This window comes from Erigeron canadensis, chromosome 7, assembly GCF_010389155.1.
Source record: "Erigeron canadensis isolate Cc75 chromosome 7, C_canadensis_v1, whole genome shotgun sequence".
Taxonomy (NCBI): domain Eukaryota; kingdom Viridiplantae; phylum Streptophyta; class Magnoliopsida; order Asterales; family Asteraceae; genus Erigeron; species Erigeron canadensis.
Window position 1 is genome coordinate 7,053,389 of NC_057767.1, and position 6,755 is coordinate 7,060,143.

Consider the following 6,755-nt stretch of genomic DNA (forward strand, 5'->3'; position numbering starts at 1 on the left):
ATATATTTGGTATCTTGACAGCGCTGCTGGCAGGACAATGACTGGATGTAAGACCCTGCTGGAGGAGTTCGAAGTTTCAGACGGACCCTCCATTACTTTTGGAAATGATGGTTCTGGAAAGACTGAGGGATACGGTGTTCTGAATAATGGTCAAGAAAATTCAGACGAGTGGCTTATGTAAATGGGTTGAAATATAATCTCATTAGTGTGAGCCAGTTGTGTGATGATGGCTACCAAGTGTTATTTAACATCTCTCAAGGCATCGTATTTAATAAGGATTGGAAGGTAGTATTGATTGCTCCCAGAAAAGGGAATGTGTACGTAATGGATATGGAAAGCTCTCCTTCAGAGCAGTGTTTCTATACCAAGGCTGATGAAGACACAAACTGGCTATGGCATAAAAGGTTGTCCCATTTAAATTTCAAAAATATCAACAAGTTGTCTAGAAAACAACTTGCAGCCAGTTTCAAGACAAAACAGAATTTTAGCATATCTGAACCTCTTCATATGCTTCATATGGACCTCTTTGGTCCAGTGAATGTTCAGACTCGTGCTGGTAAGAAATATACCCTAGTAGTTGTTGATGAATACTCCAGATATTGTTGGGTAATATTTCTTAGGTCAAAGAATGAAACTGCTGCTGAAGTCATCGCTCTTATCAAGCAAATTGAACTCAAATACAAGCGAAAAGTGTGTCAGTTAAGAAGTGATAATGGAACAGAATTCCAGAATGCAACTCTGGAGAAATTCTGCACTGAAACTGGCATCTCTCAGAATTTCTCATCAGCACACACTCCAGAGTAGAATGGAGTTGTAGAAAGAAAGAACAAAACGTTGATAGAAGCTGCCAGGAGTATGCTTGTCACACTCAAAATCCTAAAATGTACTTGGCTGAAGCAATTGCGACTGCTTGTCACACTCAAAATCACTCAGTATATGTGAAGAGATACAAGAAAACATCCTATGAAATATTAAGAAATAGAAAACCAAATATTGGTTATTTTCACGTTTTTGGATGTCCAGTATACATCCTGAACGACTCCAGTCAGTTAGGCAAATTTGATGCAAAAGCTGATGAAGGATATTTCTTAGGATATTCAGCCATTCGCAAAGCCTTCAGAGTCTACAACAAAAGACTGGAAAAGGTCCAGGAGTCAATTCATGTCACATTTGATGAGTCAAATGAAGCAATCTATAAAAAGCCAACCCTTAATTCTCCCCCAGAAAGTCCAATTATCTTTGGTGAATCTGATCCTATCAACTACAATAAAGATTCATCTGAAGATGTTTCCAGTCATCCTGACTTGGAACCAGTGCAACTTGAAAAACCTTCCAGTAATACTTCATTCTATCCTTCAATAAGTTTCAAACTACCATCTGAACTTGTTATTGGATCAGATGTTCGTACTACTCCTCCAGTATCAGATTCAATTGATTTTGAGCCAGTAATCCAAGAAATGCCTTTAAATGAAGAATTTCATGATGCAAATCGTGATCTTACAGATTCTGATGAAGAGGCTGAAGTTGTCTGGCAAGATCCTACTCCAGAAAATCAATTGAACTCTTGCACTGATATTGTTGTAAGAAACAATCCTGGTCAATACTCTAAGTGGACAAAAGCTCACCCGATCAACTAGATTATCGGTGACTCCAGTAGAGGGGTTCAGACCAGAAGTGCCTCCAGTGAACAATGTTTATATGTCAGCTTCTTATCACTGATTGAACCGAAGAAGATTGACGAGGAAATGAATGAACCAAGCTGGGTGATAGCTATGCAAGAAGAGCTTCACCAGTTCGAATGAAATAAAGTTTGGAATCTGGTTCCTCCTCCAGTTGGCAAGAAAGAACCAATTGGAACCAGATGGGTCTTCAGGAATAAGGTTGATGAAGATGGTCATGTGATCAGAAATAAGGCCAGATTGGTGGCACAAGGGTACGTCCAAACAGACCTTGACTTTGAAGAATCATTTGCACCAGTAGCAAGGTTAGAAGCCATCAGAATGTTTTTAGCCTTTGCTTCTCATCATAAGTTCAAGGTCTACCAGATGGACGTAAAAAATGCATTTTTGAATGGAGAATTAGAAGAAGAAGTTTTTGTCAAGCAACCTCCAGGCTTCATTGGGTATATCGTCTGGACAAGGCACTGTATGGCCTGAGACAAGCCCCTCGAGCCTGGTATGATACTCTGACCAAACACTTATCAGAAAACGGTTTCAAAAGAGGTGCAATTGACAATACCTTATTTATTCTTCGTGAACACCACTGCCTATAGAGGCATGATTGGTTCACTAATGTATTTAATTGCCAGTAGACCAGATATAATGTTTGCAACATGTCTTTGTGCCAAATATCAGTCTAACCCAAAAGAATCTCATCTGGCGGCTGTAAAGCGCATTTTGAAGTACGTTAAGGGTACTCCCAGTTTGGGTCTTTGGTATCCCAAAGGCTCAGGCTTAGATCTAATGGGTTATTCAGATTCAGATCATGGAGGTTGTAAGATAGACCACTACTGGTGGATGTCATTTCCTTGGTGGCAAACTGGTGAGCTGGACCAGTAAGAAGCAAACTTCAGTTTCTTTATCCACTGCTGAAGTAGAATATGTATCTGCAGCCAGTTGTTGTGCTTAGATACTTTGGATGAAGCACTAGTTGCTTGATTATGGTATTAAGTATTCAAAGACTCCTATCTTTTGTGACAATACCAGTGCCATTGCTATCTCAAACAATCCAGTCATGCATTCCAAGACGAAACACATTGATGTCAGGTATCATTTTATTTGTGATCATGTAATGAAAAACGATGTTGAAATACACTTTATTCCCACTGATAAACAACTTGCTGACATTTTTACAAAACCTTTGGATGAAAAAACTTTTCAAAATCTTGTCAGTGAGTTGGGAATGTTGAACCCTTAATCTGGAACCTTGTTATGAACGCCTTTGTGACACTGGCAGGGTTCTTTGATTCCAGATTTATAAATCTATACCACTAAAGCTATCGAACGCCTTTGTGATACTATCTTTGCACTGATAGATTTATGGATCACCATTCCAGGGGAAAGACTCAGACCACATTTTTTTTATATCTAAGTTTTAGGGGGAATTTATTAATTTATTTTCTCACTAGACAAATTTTTTTTCTAAAAAATGTTTCTAGTACCTTGTAAATGTGTCCCTCTCATTAATACTGGATAAGTTGATGTGCATGTTTGAAGTGACTTCAGTTGCTTTGTAAATGTGTCCCTCTCATTTGTTTATATTAGTTGATGTGCGTGTTTGAGGATTACCAGAATGGTCAAATCTGGGTACTTATTGGAGTATCCCTCTAGTGTACCATTAATGCATGTTCTACTGGCCTAATCCACCAGTGAAACTGGAGTGTCTAGTCAACCTCCAGATGCATTAAAATGAGTCTTTGTGTATCAAATCATCTCTTTTTAATACCTAAGGATAGCGCATGCCAACCTTACAAATTTTTCATCTGGACAGTTACTGTTCACCTTACGTGGCATGACTTTTTCAATATAAATGATGGTTTTGTTACCTTGGGAAGACCAAAAGTGCAAGTTGGTAATTTTTGTGGGCTGTCAACCGTCATACATTTATGTGTGATGGGAAACATTAAATGCGGATGTCAAAACCGATCAAAACTGTTTTGAACCTTTTTCAAACTTACCGTTTTGAATTCCATTTTCTCTTTCCTCTATAAATACCCACATTTACCTTCACTTTCAGTTTCATCTCGAAAATCATTTACTCTCATATCTTCAAATTCCTTCATTTATTTCCTTCTTCATTTACTCTCCAATCATCATCATCTCTCTTATTAGATTTCTATTTTTCAATCCTAAATTCTTTCACTTTCATTTTCATATATCTCAAATGGCTCCTAAACCATCTCCTAAAAATCTTCTAGCCATAAATTATACTCCTGCTGAAAATGTCAAGAAGGCAAATCATATATCTCTTTCTGCCGATGCCATTCGCATAAACATGAATAACTGGATGGCCAAACTCTCAACAAATCACTCTGCAACTTCTATCATTGGAAGGTTGAACACCTTCTTCTTGAGTAGTCCACTCTATGGTACCCTAACGCTAAATCCGGGCAAAATGTATCACGACTATCTTTGTGAATTCTGGTATACAGCAGTGTATGTGGAAAGTGATGAATCCATCCACTACACATTAAAACAAGGCACCAAACACTTCACCATTACTGTTGATTCCTTCAGAGATGCCCTGAGGATGAATTACTTCGATGAGAATGAAATGCCTGTTGAGATTCCATCTGGAATCAATACCAGGGAGGTGTGCAGGTTGATGGGGCACACAAAAATAGTGGATGAGAATGATCAACTGCTCAGGAAGGGCACTGTATATATGAGCAGGCTGACAGATTCGTGGAGATATTTCTTCACTCACCTTGTTGAGTGTTTGGGTGGCAGTTCTGGATGTTTAGATCAGATAAACCAGACACAGCTCCAGATTGCTTACTGCTTATGGCATTGGTACAGGGTGGACTTTGCCCAAATCTTCTTTAATGATCTGGTGGACAGAATGAGGGCCTTGAAGAATGAGTATTCTGTAAATACAATTCATTTTTCAATGTATGAATATCTGAGGGACCTCAACCAGTTGACCTCATCTCCTACTGAGGTCGACATTCCATCGGTGACGCTTTATCAATTCAGAATTCAAGAAGATGCAATTGCATCATCACCTGATGAGGAGGTTGCTGGTGAGCCTCATAACAATGAGGAAATTGCTGATGATGTTACTGCTGAAAGGGTGCAACCTATTTCCCAGATCGCCCCAGATCTTCAGCAACCTGCTGTGGATATTGTTGAAATTCCACCTAATCCCACCAGGCCAAGGAATAAAACTCGTCGTCTTAGGAGAGACGGAGTTCTGGTATCATCCCTTCCAGAATCATCTCATCAAGATTCTGGAGAAATTGGTCAGGAAACTGCCCCAGCAACCACTTTCCCAGTACAAGTAGAAGGAAGTGGTGAAGAAGAAAGAGGGTTTGGATCACCTATTGTCATACCAGTAGCAACTGCTGAAAGTGGGGACATCATGGTTGCTGATGGGTCCCTAATAGTTGAAGAGGTTGAGGGGGAACAAGTTAGGCAAATTGAAGGAGATAATCTGGAGCAAGTGGCTCAGATTGATTTGAATGTTGGGGTGGAGAATGTACAAGTAGAGGACCAGGCAGGTGGAACCGGCTCAGATTGGGATATGGTTGATTCTCCACTGTCTGAGGATAATGACTTTGATGTTAATATGAGTTTTCTGGGAAAAGAAGAAATTGATCGCACCATCCACTCTGTCTCCCATTCAATTCTAACTGATATGCCTCCTCCACCCCAGAAAATACACCAACACTTCTTCCAGAACAAACACCAACTGCAACTTTTGAATCACCTTCTGCACCAGAAATTCATTTTGAACCACTGGCAATCACCCAACCAACTGAAAGTATCACAAGGGTGTTGCCGGTATCATCGATCACCAGAATCACCAATCCTTCCAGTGGTCTCTCCTCTTCTTCTTCAACCGAGGTCCAAGGCCTTTTTGAAAAGGTGGTGGACCTGGAGAGATCACTTCAGGCTTCTTCTCAGGTTATTTCTGACTTCAAAACTCTAATCTCTAATAATCTTAAGTCAAAAATGAACATATTTGCTGGAAATGAGAAGATAGTCTTTGAGAAGCTAGATGAACTTGTCGTGGCAACAAATAGAAATTCTGAATCAATACAAGTTGCAGTCCAGAAAATCAAGGGGGATGTGGTGAGAACTGTTCAGACTGCCATTCAAACTAAAGTTGCTCAACCTCTGGCAAGTCTGACTAGTGATGTTCAGAATTTGACCACCAGAATAAGCTTTTTGGAGAGCAGGCCAACCTTGGAGAAAAACTCAGTGGTCAACACCCTCAGTGATGAAGTTGTTAGAAAGTTCAGGGGAGATATGTTGAAAGAAATCACTGAGGAGGTGTCTGAAACTCCCTTTAGAAATCTTCATGATGGGTTGCTGCCTGAAGTAATGAAGATGATCGACGCCCAGTTTCCTCGCCACTTTCCTCAAGATCTTGAAACAATTAAAAAGGAAGTGATGCAGTTGAGGAAAACTGTTAACAACATTGCTCCAGTGTCTGGTCGAACATTTGACTCTGCTGATAGACATAAGCTGGATCAGGTGTGGAATCATCTTCAATCTGGAGATGCTTCCAAGGGGGAAGGTTATGGTTCTGGTACAGAGAAGGTTGTTGATCTTAAGAAGAAGATCGAAGTCTGGAAGAAGGTTATTGGAGAAGATGTCACTGGTACTGAAGCTAGTGGACAAGTTGATGAAGAGGCTGCTGGTACTGATGCCAGTGAGCCAGTATTGGAAGAGTTCCCATACATCCCTACCACAATGAAAAGTCTCAAAAGAAAGAAAGTGGTGTCTGGGGAACCGACAGATGAAGCAGAAGAGGAATATGTGTCTGCTGATGAGGCCAAGGCAAAGAGACTGGAGCAAGAGTGCATCTTAATTGAAATTTTCAAGAAGAACTTAAAAGATGACTTGATTCCTCACCAGTTAGATATGGCCAGGCATGGGACTCTGGATTCTTACAACGCTGGCAGGTTCGGCATACAAATTGAAGTTTACAAAAAGATGAAGGATGATTCCAGGCTGAAGAAGTGTCTGGATGCCTTGGATGACGTCTATATTCGATCCATGTATGCTCAGGATGAACAAGTATATGATTTT